The sequence below is a fragment of the Euleptes europaea genome, chromosome 6 (genome assembly GCF_029931775.1).
Source record: "Euleptes europaea isolate rEulEur1 chromosome 6, rEulEur1.hap1, whole genome shotgun sequence".
NCBI classification, from domain to species: Eukaryota; Metazoa; Chordata; class Lepidosauria; order Squamata; family Sphaerodactylidae; genus Euleptes; species Euleptes europaea.
The window spans coordinates 24191010-24209965 of record NC_079317.1 but is presented as its reverse complement, the minus strand read 5'-3'; the positions used below and the strand labels follow the sequence as shown (position 1 = coordinate 24209965).

Sequence of the window (18956 nt, the reverse complement as noted above, 5' to 3'; positions counted from 1 at the left end):
CATAAAGGAGTACCATTCTGTTTGTTGCACGCAGGCATACAGATGACCACACAGAAAGCTATGCCAGCCACAAACTATTAAAGAACATATATCCTTTCTCAAGTGTGAATCAATGCAAAGTATTGTCTGTCCCAACAAACTATAGGTAGCATTCATTCCACAACATAGAGAGGAGAGAACTGGGAAGGCATAAATCTATAGGATTCAGTCAACTAAGCACAATGTTAGCTTTGCCTCCTCTGCTTCCCATTGTGCGGAAATACAGCGCTACAATGTTGCCACAAATCTGGAGTCATTTTTTTAAAAAGTGTACTGGTTTTATTTCCCTTAGTTCCATTTTTGTCAGCATAAGCCCCCACGGCAGGATCTAAAAATAAATATAATGAATGATACATGGAGTTGCACTCACCGTTTTAAAAGATAAATGTTAGGCTTGCAGAAAGTGCCAGACTGACAGCGTTGGAGGGAAAAAAAAACAACCCTTACTGTTCACAAAAGAGAGTTTGCCTGGGTAACAAGGGCACAAAGTGCTGTTATCAAGCAGCTTGGAGAAACAAAACAAAATAAATACTTAGCCAGCGTGAATCCAAGCAGATCCCAAAACTACTGTCTCTGAGGCTGATTCCTTTCATATCTGGCCAGGTGGCAAGCTGTCCTAATCACACAAACTGTGTATCACAATCTTTAAATGGTTTCCAAGTCACAATTTCCATGTCATACATAGAATATGATCAAAACTGGCTGCTGCCATTGGTATTCTTCCAGTCATTCATGAATCCATCCTGGACATTTGGTGAAACTGCTGGAATACACCGGAATACTCATGAACATTCTAGTTAATGAACATAAAGGGAAAAGCCAAATGAAGGAATACTGATAAATGTTGCAGATTCTGTGAAGAGAACCTGTGGAGTTTCAAAAAGCCTTGCCCTTGACTGAGGGCAGGAGAGGGCTGTATGATGTTTGCAGGAAGTGAAAACAGAAGGGAAGAAAGTAGGGTTGCCCATTCTGGGTTGGGAAATTTCTGGAGATTTTAGGGGTAGAGCCTGGAGAGGGAAAAGTTTGAGGTGGGGGGGGTGTATCTCAGCAAGGTATAATGCCTTAGAGTCTACCCTACAAAGCAGCCATTTTCTCTAGGGGAACTGATCTCTATAGTCTGGAGACCAGTTGCAATACTGGAAGATCTCCAGACTCTATCTGGAGGTTGACATCCCTAAAAGAAGGCCCAGTAGGTAAAACAGATCACTGAGGGCTGAAACCAGAGCTGGTAGTGGGCTTGGAACCAAGGCCTAAGGGAGGACAATGGAGTGAGGGAGAAGGAACACGGAAAGAGAAATAGGAAGAGAAGGATTTGAAGGAAAATATAACACTAGAAAAGATCGACTTGTACACGGCTGAGACAAAAAGTCTAGGGACATGACGAGCTGTAGTGACATTATGGACTGAAAAACATAGCTGAGTTTAATAGCTCCCTTCATCTCCCACCCTTCCTGAGCTGGGAGTGTCAGGTCGCACTTAGCCTCAGGAAGGGTGGGAGATGAAGGGAGCCTGTCCTCTAAAAAAGGGACTGAAGTACAGAATAGGCAGTTGCTGGAGAGAAACAAGGTTTGAAGAGGATGAAAGAGAGGGCACAAGTCTATCAGTTGACAAGAGATCTGTGACTGGATAAAAAGTGAACTCTCTTTCCTTATCCTCCTCTCTGGTCTTGATCTGAGTTAGGGCTCTGTACCGCTACTGATAAGTTTTTCTTTTTTAAAAAAAAATCACAGATCACCTACTATCTTGTTGAGAAGGCAGGGAGTTGAGAGAAGAAGAGAACTGTCAGTAGGGGTAGGCACAGTAATTTTACCCAATAACCCACTATTGAGCACTGGTAATTCCTCATTCAGATTCTGGTAATGCAATGAGACCACAGTGACACATTGAGTGTGTACTAAAAAGCAGCTAGGGAATCATCCTTATAACAAATCAACCCTCAATTCCATTTTATAGAACACTGAATAGCTGTTTACTCAAAGTACTTTTACTCATATATTATCAAAGTATTATCAAATGTTAGATGGAAGGCCTCTTTACAAATTGTCAGAAATGTAAGGAACCACACTGAGGTTGAGGTGCCATCTGATTAGAAGACTGAACAGAGTGTGTTATTCTACCACTGAATTTCTTCAGTCTAGTCTTTCTCTCTGCCAAGAGTTTTGGCCCAGAATATAGAAAAATACATAAAAGCGCTGAAATGCATCAATCATGATTGGTCCCACTAAAAGCTTCCTATACTTTGCTTGCAGACTGCTTAGTACATTCAAAAGATGGATTAATACGAAAGCAAGAACAACATCGAGTCTCCTCAAATAATCTCTATTTTTCTTGCTTAAAACCGGTTACATCAATAAACTCAACGAGGTCAAGGCACACTGAACTGCCCAAGGGTTTTGGAAGAATGAATACAATCAGAGGTTTTTTTTTCTCCAGCTGTGCCAAGCCTCAAACAGATGTCCCAAAAGCTCTTTTATTTAAAGGCATGAGTATTCTCTCTGCAGAACAGACCTGCTGATACCACACGACTAGCAAATTCTTAAGACTTCCAAAGGTATGGACCCAAGGTTCCCATGGTACACTAGTTTGCTAGAAGACATACATTAATGAATCATATGAAACTGCCTTATGCCATTGGTTTATCTTGCTCAGTATTGTCTACTCTGACTGGCAGAGGCTCTTTGGGACCTCAGACAGAGAATGGTCTTTTCCAGCCATTCTCAAGGATCTTCTAATTCAGGGCTTGACAAATTCGTTGCTGAGCCTGGTATTTTTAGCAATGTCTCTCAACAATCCTCTGTAGAAGAAGCTACATCAGATGTTCTGCAGTATGGAATACAAATGCATACACAATTTTGTAATTGCTTGTTTACACGTTGACTTTATATCACTGAGAGGTGAGAGACTGGTTCATTTCTTAACCAGTTGCTTTCAACACAAGCTCCAATATTCAATTAAACAGAGATTTTTACAGCAGTAATGGAATGATGAGAAATAGGGGGAAAGTTAGGTTAGGAACAGGCTTTTTGTCATGGTGATGACTGCCAGGGCCATCCTCCATATTTATGTATATGCAACTTTTTCACCCTAGCTTTAATAAAATTATGAGAAGAGGTTAAGATTAGGCTTTAGAAGTTGAGTACCCATAAGGAGTTTCACAGGGCATCTTATTTTCCCATTCCCCGCTATTTTCTCTTTCCCTTACCTGAAAGCCACCATAGCCTCTACCCTTTTCCTGCTTCTTTCTCTCCTTTCCACCCACCAGCCAATGTACCTTTATCTGCACCCCCACCCCCCACGTTTGCAGCTTTCCATTCCCCTGGCAACCTCAACCTGGGAAAATTATGGCCTAGTTGTGTGGTGCCAGCTGCCAGGCCAGGCCCAACTACATGGTGGGGAATCTGCAAGGACGTGGGAAGGAACCAGAACCTCATTTTCTCCCAGTATATCCTTTCCCAAACTATTTCCTCTTTCCCTCCTCCAGGCAGCCCCCATACCTTCACCTTACCTAGTTTCCTTCTCTCTTTCCCACACACTAACCAACCAAAGATTTGTCTTCTCCCTATCTTCAGCTATATTTATTCCAAATATGGCCACAGTGTCAATCTATACAAGAGTATTTAAATACTGGTTGTTGTGTTTTCAGTCCTTTCCCTATTAATCCCTAGCACATAATTTGTCTTTTTCTCCATTATCACACACAGTGTAAACCTATTCATTCAATAATCAGTCACAACATCAAAGATCTCTTTCCTGATGAGTCACTACAACTTCAGACTCCCATCAATATATATATGTAAAGTTGGGAAAGGGGGTTGCCCCAGTATGCTCTTTACATTTATTTATACTGAACCTTATTTGCCATACTGTTTCTCTTTAACATAATTTAGAGAGATCCTTCCAAGAGCTCCTCACAACCCATTTCATTTTTCACGACCATGAAAAATGTGTTGTCATTCACAAATTTGGTCACTTCAGTGTTTGCCCTGCAATTCCACATCATTTACAAGCAAACTAAATAGCATCAGTTCTAATACAGGTCCCTGGTAGACCCCATTGCTTTACTCTCTACATTGTGGGAACTATTTACTCCTGCCATCTGTTTCCTTAGTAACCACTTACTAAACCATGAGAGAATCAATCAATGCTCTTTGCCATCAAGTTGCTGCTGACTTAAGGTGACCCTGTAGGATTTCAAGGCAAGAGATGTACAGAAGTGGTTTGCCATTGCCTGCCTCTGCATAGCAACCCTGGTCTTCCTTGGAGGTTGCCCACCTGAGAACTAACCAGAGCTGATCCTGCTTAGCTTTCCAAGAAGTGATGAAATTGGGCTATCCAGGTCAGGGCCAATCCACTTTACCCAGTGGTAAATGTACCCAGGAGCCTTTAGTGAGGAACTTTAATCAAAAGTGCTTTGGAAGTCCAAGTATATAATGTCCCCAGGTCACTCTTATGCTTATCAATACTTTCAAAAGTCTCCAAAAGGTTAATGAAGTGCAAAAGCCATACTGATACTTCCTCAGTAGAGTTTGTTCCTCTATGTGCTTGATATATCTTGAATCACTATTTCTGCCCAGAACAAGCATTAGGCCAATTGACTTGTAATTTGCTTAATTTTTTTTTTTTTGCCAATTTCCAGTCCAACAGTAGGTAGGCTAATTTTAGCAACATTACACATTATCAACAATTTTACATTTGAGTTCCTTAGAAACCTCAGGAGTATGCCATCTGGACACAATGACTTGTCAGTTTTTAATTTAGCAATTAGCCATAGAAATTCATCCCTTGTCACCTTGACTCAGCTGCCCCCTCTAGCAGGTTCCAAGACAAACTGTTCCATGGCACAATTATTTATTGGAACGCACCATCTTGTAGTAGTGAAGATTATGATGTCAACAATTTTGTGACATCACAGAAGCACAACCAACAGGCAGGGACAGCAACTGCCAATCTTGAAGTCTCAGGTTTATTTATTTAGAAAATCATTTTTTTATGGACAAGGACAAAATAGATGACACATGGGCTGCAAAGTTCAAGGGGAAAAAAGGTCCCAGAAAGCAAGTACGCTTAAGGGCAAGGAATCCAGAATCAAGGTGGCTGGAAGAAAGAGACAGAGTAGGCAATGGACTGAAAAACAAGAACCTGAAGAATGACTGTAAGAGAAGAAGTGATGCTGGGAGGAAAAGCTCTGGTGAATGTATGTTGTTGGCAGGAAGGGGATAAAAGAACAGGAATCCTGAGCATGCACAGAGGTTGCCTGAGTAACAATGTGGCTAAAGGAACTGGAAAAATGGTAGGGAAAACCAATATCGAAAACAAGTAGGGGTGGGCCCTATGGAACAGGTATGAAGTTGGTGGGAGGAGTGACTCAAGAGAAAGCAGCACTTGAGCAAAACCCCACATGAACTCAGGGACACGAGAAGCAGTGAGCTGACAGAATTTATTTATTTATTTACTTTATTAATAGTCTGCCTTTCTCTCTGGGTTTCTAGGCAGATAACACAGAAGAAGTCAACACAATCAACAGAGTGGGACATCCAACAGACAACGCCATAGGATGTGATTTGTAGGCATCTGGAGACCAACCAGAGGTGAATGTAGGAAGTGGGCATGCAATAAAAGCTGGAGTAATGTGGGACACAATGTCAAGGAACTAGTGGTTAGACTATCTGATTGTGAGGGAGGGTTGGCCAGGGTTAAACTCCACACTCTGCCATTAAGATCCCAGTGTGATTTCAAGCCAGTCACTCTAGCTCAGGAGCTATCAAGCCCCTGGAGAAAGATGAAAGAGGGCAGAGCTGCTATGACATGAAGATGATGACTGAGCCAAAGAGAAACCTCTGCCCTGCCTCCCTCCTTCAGAGCTATAGCCCACAAATGGATAGTAATGGCTGCCTCAGGCTCCTCAAAGAAATGCATTACACTGGCCTTGAAATGACCGAGCTATTTAAGTTTCCTTCGATGCCATCTGTACAAACATTTCAAATTCCACAAATCAAACTGCACACTTTGTGCTGACATCATTGCCAAACGGTTACCCTCATACCATTGCTTTTGCTTTTATCGTTATTTTTGTTTTTAACATTGGCACTTGCTCAAGTACAAATCACTAACAAATTAGGGTCCATTATCATGGCTGAGACCCAAAACCTTGGAGTTCTGGAGAGAAAAAGATTTCCTTTTGAAAAAAGAAAACAAAACAGTACAATTATAGCCTGAAGAGCAGGAATCCTGATCAATGATGTAACTCCCTTTGGACTGTAACAACTTGATTGTATTAAGAGAGAGCTAGGGGCGGCCTTGAGCTCACCGAACTTGAAAGAGCTAAAAATGTACCAACAAAGAAGAGGCACTCAACAAACCAGGCTCTACTTTACATGGCTTCCATTCACACATTATTTCAGATGCAGTTAAATCCTGAAGCTGTGGTCCTGACTGTATGCTTTGCACCAGTTTAAGAAATGGCACACCCTGACCTGGATAGCCCAGGCTAGCCCAATCTCATCGGATCTCAGAAATGAAGCAGGGTTAGACTTGGGTAGTACTTAGATGGGAAGCCAAACTTCTATGCAGAGGTAGGCAATGGTAAACCATCTCTGTTCATCTGTATATGGGGTCACCATAAGTTGGTTGCAACTTGACGGCATTTTCCACCACCAAGAAATTGCACACTTGAAGAACATATTTTTCTTTCAGCGCCGCTGGAACACACGCTGCTCCCCCAGAAGAAATCTACTGTATCTTCTTCTTTTTTGCCATCAATTCACATCTGACGTATGGTGACCCCTGGTGGGGTTTTCAAGGCAAGAGACGTTCAGAGGTGGTTTGCCATTGCCTGCCTCCACGTCACGACCCTGGTATTCCTTGGAGGTCTCCCATCCAAATACTTGCCAGGTTCAACCCTGCTTAGCTTCTGAGATCTGACAAGATTAGGCTAGCCTGGGCTATCCAGGTCTGGGCCTACTGTATCTACTTACACAGATTTGGCACACAAGGTTCCCCCCTCTATCTTGAAGCACAGTCTATTTGGCTACATAATTGTTCCCCAGGAAAACATATAGTAAACCTGCTGTTCCTTGATGATAAAATAGTGTGTAGGGGATTGTTAGATCCATGACACATAACTGACTCATGGTTTTTATGATTCCATACTCAAACATGGGACCAGGAGGGTCAGCTGCCAGATATATTTCACCACTGATAATGCCCATCTGGTGGGTAAAGTTAGATCTATGACAAGCTACTGAATCAAGAAGATAAGCTATAAAAATGTTCTCAAAGCAGTCAGCTCCACTTTGTCTACTGGATCCCTACTTTTCGACTTGGCAGGGGTTCTTTTTTGTTTCCCATCCTATTTAACATATGCACAAAGCCACCAGACATGGTCCTCCAAAGATCAGAGTTACCATCAGTAACAGTACCATGTTACATCAGTAACAGTACCATGTACACTGATGGTACATTCTGCTGTATTATTCCTTTTTGAAGCCTGATGTGGATGTGACTTCCATGATCAAGTGCTTGAACCCACTGGTGGAATGGGTGACCAAAACTAAATTCCAATGAGGCAAGGCAGAGATGATAATAGTAGAGCCCAGAGGTCTGGATAGATGGAAATATACCTGTTCCAGATGGATTCACACTCCTTGTTATGGATTGGATTTGCACTCTAGGGTGCTCCTGGATTCCCTGGAAGCTAGGATTGCCAGGTCCCTCCGGCAACTAGCAGGAGATGTTGGGTGGTGGATACAGGGGGCGGTGATTGTCATCTGTGTTATGACATCACTTCTGGGGCAAAACTCACTTGCCTTCAAAATTCTATTGTTTCCATAGAGTTTTGGGGAGAGTGATAGAGCGTCCCCCCTGGTCTGGATCCAGCATGCTTTAAGGATCACCTCCATCCCTCATGAATCCTCCCTGAGCATTAAGTTCACTTGGGGGGCACTGTTCTATGTCACATCTTTCTGTAGTAGCCCCAGATTGTGGACGTTCTTCTCTAATGATGCCCTTTCTGCCTCACTTGCCTCTCGTCAGTGACAAACAGAAATACTTTTATCCCACCCCATCTTCAGAGATCAATATCTTTGAGCTATGGATCTTACTGTGATTATGCTGCTCTTTTTAATTGTTTTATACTGATTGTTGTAAGAAATCAATAATTTTTAAAAATCATGTTGGTTAGTTACACATGAATACATGAAGCTGCCTGACATGTCTACATCAACTGGCAGCAGCTCTCCACAATTCCTTCACATCCTAAAATGATCACATCCTAATCCTTTCAGCTGGAAATGGCAGGTATTGAATCTGGGACCTCCTGTGAGCACAGCAGATAATCTATCACTGAACCACTGTTTGTCCCCTCTAAATGATTTTAAAAGGTGTCCCAGTTAAGCAGATTTTTTTAAAAGTGGTATAAATTACTTTTAAGACAAATGCTTACAAAAACTGTGATGAAGGAACATTTCCCCAATGACCCACAGAAGGAAGAATGCCTTTTATACAACATGGCCTGACAATGTGTGACCATCCCTTTAAAACAACTAACAGTTTTCTTTAGAGTTGCTGTGTATTCATATGCAAATGCACGCTGATTTAATCAGTCAATGGACTCATTGGACTCAAAAATCATATGGCTAATCAGCTAAGTTTTCTTTAATTGTCTGAAAGCTCACGCAATGCTTTAAATGACCAGCGCTGCCCTTTTTAGTTTAGTACCAGGTGATGTCCACCCATGTGCACAGTTCCATTCAACATGTACAACTCTAATGACTTCGAAGTGAGTTGGAAGCATCTTCTGCTTCTGTGCAGTTCTCTATGCACATTACATCTAGTGGAGAAGAGTGGAGAAGAAAGAACTAGCGGGGGAAGGGGAGGGAGGAAGGGAAGCAGTGATCTGGTATAATCAGATGGGTATTAGAACCAATTATAAAAGGTGGTTCAATACCCTGACCTCCTAAGTGCTGACATTAGAGATGATTTGTTTTGAAAAAGCTATCAATATAACAGTATCTCTGCCAAATGATGCACAAAATACTGTTATTTTGTTCCTTGTTTTACACCCCTGTGGTGTGGCACAGATACAGACGAATAGGAGATACTGGAAAAACCATGAAAAAGAAAACAAAAGGAAAGGAAAGGAAAATAGGTGTCGTCCATTCTCTGCAGTACAAACCCTGCTACGTATATTTCTCCACAGACTCAATAGCAGCCTGTCTGCAACCCTTGAACCCAAGAATTGATCTCCCTTTTTAATTTGGAAAATAAGAATGACCCTAGACTTCAGGAAATAAAAGCCTGAGCAACAAATAGGTTGAATGACAACACTAGAATATATTAATATTTGCAGCATCATAAATATTGCATTCCCACAATGATTATAAAGTGGTATTTGTTTCAGCACTAGTAGGAACAAACAGCACAGGCTCCCTCTCCAAGTAACTCAATTGCAGAGCCACAGGCAACTTTGCAATTTTCTGAAATAACAAGATTCTTTTGTGCGAGGGTTCTTAGTTATTTGGTGCCATTTCTGACCTGGCAGGCACCTCCCAGTGAGAAACGTGAGGACACCCACAGACCTCTTTGATGTCACAAAGAATTTAAATCAAAGAATCTAGGAATGATTATTAATAACAATAATTATTACCACAATGCATTTGTGCACGCACGCACAGACACACACAAACAGAATTTCTTCAGAGCATGGGCTTCCATGTTCACAAAAGTGTAAGGAACAGCTGTATTTGCACAGTGGGGATGCATGCACACAGCTGTTGTATGCACTGCAGCGCCTTGTAAGCATCAGAGTTCCCATGTGCACAAATAGGAATATCTGCAGGTGGTTCCACTCAGGTCCCATCTAAGAGGAAATGCAAGTAGCCAAAATATCTCCAGAGTCAAATCAGGGCTACAGTGCTATGGCGGTGACAGTCAACCTTTTCATCCTGTGACATTTCCCCTAATGCAAATCCTACCACCACCATAGTCACTCTTTGGCTTGTACAAGAAAACATATGATTTGCATTGGAAATACGGTATGGGAGAAGGGCTAGCCCTCTCTTTCCCCAGTTACCATAGCTGAATCACATCTGTTTTTCATCTAGCTTGACCTTAAGGCAAGAACAGGGCATGTGCCTTCAATAGAAGAATAGCATGTATTTTTCCAGTTCTGGGTGGAAAGCTACATTACTTGGTTGTGGCTTAAACAGGGATGAATTCTGTGACACCTTAAAGACCAACAAATATAACATAGCATAAGCTTTCAGGATTAAAAAAAGTCTACTTTATCACACACACCATATGTAGAATCATAGAGTTGGAAGGGGCCATACAGTCCATCTAGTCCAATCCCCTGCTCAATGCAGGATCAGTCTATAGAGCATCCCTGACAAGTGTTTGTCCAGCCTCTGCTTAAAGACTGCCAGTGAGGGGGAGCTCGCCACTTCCCTAGGTAGCCGATTCCACTGTTGAACAGTTCTTACTTTAAAAAAACGTTTTCCTAATATCTAGCTGGTTCCTTTCCCCCCGCAATTTAAACCCACAATTGCAAGTCCTATCCTCTGCTGTCAACAGGAACAGCTCCCTGCCCTCTTCTAAGTGACAGCCCTTCAAATACTTAAAGAGAGCAACCATGTTCCCCCTCAACCTCCTCTTCTCCAGACTAAACATTCCCAACTCCCTCAGCCTTTCCTCATAGGGCTTGGTCTCCCCTGATCATCCTCGTCGCTCTCCTCTGCACCAGCTCCATTCTTCGGCTTGTGTGTGAGTGTAGGCAAACAGACACAAATGCAGACATTCACCATTTGGTACAGAATGCCACAGCGTGGTGACTACCGGGAACTAGGCAGAAGACGCATATTAACCCATTTTGCCAGTCACTCCATTGGCTACCTATCAGTTTCCGGTTTCAATTAAAGGTACTGGTTATAACCTATAAAGCCCTTAATGGCTTTGCACCCACAAATCTACAGGTCTGCCTCCCCTGCTATGCTCCACCATGACAGCTTCGCTCATCTCAGCAAAGCCTTCTGAAGGTGCCGCACTGCAAATGGGTAAGATTGATAACAGCCTGTACATGGGCATTCTCTGTTGTGCCCCTACCTCGCAGAATGGCCTCTCTCAGGAAGGCTCCCATGTGTCCACTGTTCCTAGGGTTGCCAACCTCCTACCCAACCTGAAGAAACTTGTGTTTGAAGTATTGGTGCATTGAACACACTTCGCCACTAAGACTGCTTGTGAATTGACAGAACGACTCGCTCCGTATGAACTTTCTTGGGGTCTTTTTAAAAAAATGCTAGTACTTGTGGTTTGTGGTCATACTTACCTCATTTTATATGGTGTCAACTGTTAAGATTTAGCATATACACTTTGTATTACATGAGTAATGGTGAATGGTTATCTAGTAAACAAAGCAACTTAATGTTTGGTTATTGTGACTTTCTGATTACTGCTGTTATTTGTTTTCCAACATACTATACAGCAGGCTAACCTATATTTATTAGAACCTCCAGGTACTAGCTGGAGATCTCCTGCTATTACAACTGATTTCCAGCTGATAGAGATCAGTTCACCTGGAGAAAGTGGCTGCTTTGACAATTGGTCTCTATGGCATTGAAGTCCCTCCTTTCCCAAAACCCTGCCCTCCACAGGCTCCACCCCAAAAACCTCCCACCAGAGGTGAAGAGGGACCTGGCAACCCTAATTGTTCCACAAACTGTATAAAATAGACATGTTCAGGAGCGCATTTTTGGAAAGGTAATAGGGCACTATAACGGAATGGTTCAGGAATGTGCTTTTATAATGAAAACAGGACTGTAGTCTGTGCCATTTTATATGCTACATATTATCTCTGTGTTGTAGGTATTATTCTTCTGTTATTGCATGGTTTTCTACTCTCGTAGCTCCATATTCTGCACAGATTGATATATCATATCTGATACTTTTTTGCATTGTTCCTAATTTTGTTATCCTAGTCCTATTGGCAGTGGTCTAAATAGCCCAGACTAGCCCAAGCTTGTCAGAGCTCTGAAGCTAAGCAGGGTTGGTCATGGTCAGTATTTGGAAGAGACACCACTGAGGAAGATGACCGTTGCTATGCAGAAGCAGGCACTGACCAACCATCTTTGCTCTTCTCTTGCCTTGAAAACCCCATGAGGGGTCGCCATAAATCAATTGCAATTTGATGGCATTTAATTATTATAATTATTAGAATCATAGAGTTGGAAGGGACCACCAGGGTCATCTAGTCCAACCCCCTGCACAATGCAGGAAATTCACAACTACCTCCCCCCACCCACCCCAGTGACCCTTACTCCATGCCCAGAAGATGGCCAAGATGGCCTCCCTCTCATAAACTGCCTAAGGTAATAGAATCTGCATTGCTGACAGATGGCCATCTAACCTCTTCTTAAAAACCTCCAGGGAAGGAGAGCTTACCACCTCCCGAGGTGGTAATTACTTAGTCCTATTGCATTGCTAGTGGGATCTCCTGCACTATTTGTTCACATTGTTGGAAGCCATGTAATCCATACTTAGTCTTAGTGAGGAAGGCAGATTCTAAATGAATAAATAAATACTTTCCATAGTTGGAAAGATAGAATCAGGTTCATCTGAATTCCATATACACAGATTTTCCGATTAATTCTTGCTCAGCAGGTTCATACTGGAGCGTCCCTTTGAAATCTTTTAGCTGAAGTATGATGACTTGGAGGTCAACGGCTGAGTCCTGGGGAAATGACACATTCTCCACTGCGATGCTGAACACTGCCATTTTTTAAAATGTGTCTATTTATCCTCTTGCACAGAGACGGATGAAGAGGGCTCTAGTCTACAGAAGCATATGCTTCTAGCACTAGCAATACCACAGGGACAGCGGCCACAGCCAAAATAACGGAGTCTTGTAGCATCTAAAAAAACTAATTGTGCTGTAAGGTTTCCAGAGCCAGAACCCACTGGATCAGAGGCATGCACTTCTTCTTCTATTTTTGTGTGCATGTAATTTACAAATTTCCCAGCCCTGAAAGGGATACTTTCAGATTTGGAATTATGAAGCCACTTGTCACAACCATCCTAACAAAATGAGGGCAGTTCCCAGTGCTAATTCAGATTCCTCATAGGTTGATGTGCACACAGGTTGATGTGCGCTGTTCATTATGCATCAGATTGTGTGAGCAACTGTCCATGTGGCCAGACCCACAATGTGGGTTAAGAATTTACATCAAGCCATACAAAATATTAGATAGAAATGTTTCATAAGATTTATTTCCGGATGTGTTTTTTAAAAAACAACTTTATGTATTTATGACCACTGAGGAAGGCCTACTCAGGCCGAAACGTGTCTGGTCAAGCATTGGTCATTTACATTGTTTGCGTATCAACTGTGCATAAGAAATTTTTATATGCAGCCTGTATTCCAGGGCTTGTGTTTGTAACAATTTTACTGTGTACACCTTGCAATAAATGTATTATTTTGTTACACTGTATAGTTTGTAACTCAATCTTTGAAGCTCTGCTATTCCCACAAAGTTGAGAGGGTTTACAAACATTACAAAAAAGGGGGGGGGAGTTTTATTGATATTTCACAGTATGTCTTGCCAAGGCAGCTGCATAAATGCATCATTCCCAACGTATCCATTACCCAAGGGTGAGGTTCCAGTTCAGCAAGAGGAACTTGCCCCTACTGCTTTCTTTAAGCAGTCAGCCCTGAAGCTCAGCTGCTGGCTCCAGTGTTTGGAACATCTGCAACTGCCTTGCCTCCTGCCTCCCACTGGCTGAAGCGAAGGCTAGCAAAAGAGCTGGAAGGCAGAACTAGAAAGCCTGAGTCAGCTGGGAGTCACTGGTAGGGTTGCCAACCTCCTGGTACTAGCTGGAGATCTCCTGCTATTACAATAACTGTTCTCCAGCTGCTAGAGATCCGTTCACCTGGAGAAAATGGCTGCTTTGGCAAATGGACTTTATGGCTTTGAAGTTCCTCCCCTCCCCAAATCCCGCCCTCCTCAGGCTCCGCCCCAAAACCCTCGCGCCGGTGGCAAAGAGGGACCTGGCAACCCTACTTGCCAGCAGAACTACTGGAGCCTCCTTCCTAGACTGGCAGGAGAGTCTAACCCATGGAAAGTGGGTATCATGGCAAAGTAAGTACAGAAGCTTGCATTTGGCAGGGAAAGCAAATAAGAGCGGGATTGAAAATAAGGTTGCCAACCTCCAGGTATTAGCTGGCGATCTCCTGCTATTACAACTGATCTCCAGCTGATAGAGACCAGTTCACCTGGAGAAAGTGGCCGCTTCGGCAACTGGACTCCATGGCATTGAAGTCCCTCCCCTCCCCGAACCCATCCTTTTCAGGCTCCGTCCCAAAAATCTCCCACCAGTGGCAAAGAGTGACCTGGCAGAAGGTCTTGTTTAGTGTGGAGGTTATCATGTTGGAGAGCACTCTACGTTTCCCTTCAACAAGCAGCCTTCTCCTCTGGCAGCTTCAGTCTCTAAGCCATATGTGGTGAGAGGAGGTAGGAGGAGTATGCAGAACTCATTCTCTTAAAGACACAAGTTGTCATTATAGCTGAATGGAACCTAAGGGTAATGCATCTATTGTTACTCTTCAGGTTTACTCTAAATCAACTATGTATTTAAAATATTTGTGCCCATGTTGCAAGATAGTGTTGAAAGCCCAGAACTGGTAACCCCTGAGAGACTGGAGGAGTGGAGTCACAACAAACGGTACCATGCCAATGATGCAACATCACTTTTAGTGCAAACCTGAGACTGACATGGTGCTGTAGAATTCACCCAAAACTATGGTAAAGCCACAGAGCTTCAGCCACAGAGCTTCTGCTAGAATCTTATTGGATTACTCCTGAGTCCTGACTCCCAGTCCCTGCTCCTGATGGAAGAGAAGACATCCACAGTTTGACCCATTTAGGGGCTTTTCTCTATAACTTTTTTCCTGTGTGTGTGTATGTGTGTGTGGGGGGGGAGATTCTGTCTGTGAGTGTGTGTGAGAGAGAGAGGTGGGAGGAAGCCAAAGGGGGGTGGGTTTACCTGTTCTGCTGGGGGGTGGGCTTGATTGCCTCTGTGTGGGACTGTGCTTTCTGGTGTTTTCACCGGTTGCCAACTTCGTCTGGAGTTAACTGTGGGTCAGGAGTCTCTCTCTGGCTGGCTCCTATTGTTTCCAATGGGCTGTGCAGCCGCTCCTGTTGTTTCTGATGGGCTAGCCTGTCATTCGTTTTAGTACATCCCATGTCAGTGAGTCTCTCTCTGTCTGGCCCGTTCTTCTCCTTTGTTAGGAATTTGCGTCTTCTGGTTGGGGGGGGCTGTTCTGCTGGGGGGGCTTGATTGCCTCTGTGGAGTGTGATTTGGGAAGATTACCTGTCCTGGGGGGGGGGGTGATTGCCTCTTTGCGAGTGTGATTGTTGCTGTGGAAGATTTGAATCCAGCAGCATGAGTATCAATCCCGAAGATACGGAATTTGCGCAGGTCACACTTACGCTAGAAGCCTTATGAGATGCACTTTGGCTGTGTTGAAATGAAAAGACACATTACCCATGCTAGTTACGCTGTTTACTTACGCTTTGAGCGTTGCTGGATGCACTTTCGGCGTAATTACATCGGATGGGGAGGACCCCATAACTCCGGACCCCCGGACCCAATCTTTACAAAACTTGGGGGTTCTTGCAAGAAGGGTCCCTCCAACTACACTGAAAGGTTGGGACCTCTATCTCCAAAAATGTCCCCCCCCCCAGAGCCGCAGAAAGGCGCGAATGTGTTTTTAATGGCTTTATTCCAATGGGCAGATGGGGGGACCCCTTCTGGGCCCCATAACTCTGGACCCCCTGACCCAATCTTCACAAAACGTGGGGGTTCTTGCAAGAAGGGTCCCTCCAAGCTACACTGAAAGTTTGGGACCTCTACCTTTAAAAATGCCCCCCCTCCGGAGCCGCGGAAAGGCGCAAATGTGTTTTTAATGGCTTTATTCCAATGGGCAGATGGGGGGACCCCTTCTGGGCCCCATAACTCCAGACCCCCTGACCCAACCTTCACAAAACATTGGGGTTCTTGCAAGAAGGGTCCCTCCAAGCTACACTGAAACTTTGGGACCTCTATCTCCAAACATGCCCTCCCGGAGTAGTGGAAAGGTGAGAATGTGTTTTTAATGGCTTTAAATGGCCGAATTTCTTCGCGAACTCCGAATTTCATGCTGAATTCCACGGATCCGAATCGGGGAAGTTCGGACTTTGGCATTTCCCTAATAAAAACGGGCCAAATTTTGCCAGATCTGAATTTTACCGATTTTTTTTTCAATAGCCCTAGATGTCACGGTTGTGACATGAGTTCCCCCCTCCCCATTTTGTTCCCACTGCTCCACTGAGAAGGAGCAAGAGTAGCAGGCCCAGGATAAACCAAAGCAGGAGACCCTGACTAGCGTCAGACGAGAACCTGGTGAGAGCCTGGGGTTCAAATCCCCACTCAGCCATGAAACTCGCCGGGTGCTGGAACCACTCATTCTCTTAAGTATTTCTTCTGCACTTTTCCCCCTAATGGGGACTCAAACAGTGTCATCCTAAGCAGACCTGTGTGTGCGTAAAGTGCCGTCGCTTCGGACTCATGATTGTAGCAAGTACAATCATGCAAGACTGCAGCATGATTGTGGCAAGTATGAATTTCTTTGCCTTTAAAGGGTGGGTGTACAGTTTGGTTTGGATTCTCTAAATCAGTAGTCTTCAATTTCAAGATGAACCTTTAAACCCACCCTCCAGCAGGGGACTGCCTTTTGAATCATCTTTTTTTCTTCTCTCTATGGGTTGGATCCAAAGATGCCCCTCTGTTTGTGGGGGGCCCCCTTTCATTTATGGAGGGACACCTTTACTGAATAGCTTTCTGTTCGCAGATGGAGTACTTATGTTAATAGAAGACTCCTATTTAGATCAGAGGCAGTGTGGACAATCCAGAGAATGAAGCAGCATTTTTATAGACATTTAAAGGGATTCCTCTTCTTTTTTAAAAAATAATTTTTATTATAGATAAAGGGATTCTTCTTCTTGATGTGGGCTCAGCAACCCCCATACAAATGTGTCCTTATTTTCCCCACCCATCCACTTCAGCATGCATATATGAGCACCTAGAGGTTGCATGTCAGGACATTATGGGAAAAGGAATTTCTATTCATGTCTCCTACATCTCTGTCCAGCCTTGTCTTTCTGTGTGATTCAAAGTGCTTGAGATCGAGCATTCAACTAATATGTGAGTGTTAAGTGCCATCAAGTCGCTTCCAACTCATGGTGACCCCATGACTCAATGTCCTCCAAAATATCCTATCTTTTACAGCCTTGCTCAGGTCTTGCAAATTAAGAGCCATGGCTTCCTTTATAGAGTCAATCCATCTCTTGTTGGGTCTTCCTCTTTTCCTGCTGCCCTAAACTTTTCCCAGCATGGTTGTCTTTTCCAGTGACTCTTGTCTTCTCATAATGTGACCAAAGTACAATAGCCTCAGTATAGTCATTTTAGCTTTTAGGGTAAATTCAGGCTTGATTTGATCTATAACCCACTGATTTTTTTGGCAGTCCACGGTATCCGTAACACTCTCCTCCAACACCACATTTCAAAGGAACCTACTTTCCTCCTATCAGCTTTCTTCATTGTCCAGCTTTCACATCCATACATAGTAACAAGGAATACTATGGCATGATTTATACCCTTTTAAACCACCAATATACTATGGCAGACTTATACCCTTTTAAATCACCAATGGGTTTAGAAGGGTGTAACTCTGCTAAGGATGGCACCAAAAGTGGCTTGCAAAATGCAAAATACAATTTAAATAAATAAACAGGATAAAAAGACAAAACTCCAAATCTTGGTCTGGTCCTAGTTCCACTTGTCCAGCTCACTTCAGGGCCACAGGCAATGAGCCACAGGCTAAACATCCTTTGGATTTTGCCCTGTGGCTCAGGCCAAAAGCTTGTACCTCTAGCCACACCCAGGCTGAATACCTCTAAAAGAGAAGGAAGAGCAACTCAACCCAGATCTTAGTCAGCTGCCTTAAATATGTCCCCAACATTCACCCCCTGCTTTCTCTCATCCTAATCTACCTCACCAGGGTGTTGTGAGGACACAATGAAAAAAGGGGGACATGTAAGCCATTCTGATTACTTGGAGGAAGGATTGGATAAAAAAGGACTGAATGATACATGTTCCCCCATAGAAGCCTTTCTCTTCCATGCAACTCCTCCTGTAGTAAACACCTCCAATCTATCCAACATCAAATCCTCATCTTTCTACAATTATGAATCACAATCAAGGGCTGGTCCAGCCTCAAGGGGTGCCACAGAAACCTAATACTACACCACCAGACAGAATATCTCCACACAGCCTGTAACATACATTTCAAGATCTATGTTTCTTAGGTTATGTCGATATTTACAGCCTTTCCTTTCCTTTATCCCTTAGAAGCTCCTTGAGCCATTGATCTTGAGCAGCATAGTTTTTAATCTAATGTTTGAGGGATATAGGGACTGAAATAAATTTTGCCACTGCCAATGTAGCCTTAGGATCCCTAACACTTAATAAAAAGGAATTATATCAGACACCGGATTGGATTTATGTATTAAAAGAGGAGAGAGATATCGTGCTCTAAGGTCCTCAGAGAAATGGCATTGCAAGAGCACATGAGCTAATGAGTCAGTGGAGCCAGAAGAGCACGGAATTTTTACAGCCTTCTTTAACTGCTCACTCTGTGTAAGCCTAGGAAGAAGGTGATGAAAAGTGCCGTCAAGTCACAGCTGACTTCTGGCGATTCTGTAGGGTTTTCAAGGTAAGAGATGAACAACGGTGGTTTGCCAGTTCCTGCCTCTGTGTAGCGACCCTGGACTTCTTTGGTGGTCTCCCATCCAAGTACTAACCCAGTTCGATCCTGCTTCGCTTCCGAGATC

The 18956-nt window shown here is 43.4% G+C and overlaps 1 protein-coding gene across 2 annotated transcripts in view; it reads right to left on the bottom strand.

Moving 5' to 3' along the window:
* PRIMA1 (proline rich membrane anchor 1) overlaps window positions 1–18956 on the bottom strand; it is a 73859-nt gene that overhangs the window by 30944 nt on the left and 23959 nt on the right. The window lies entirely within an intron of this gene.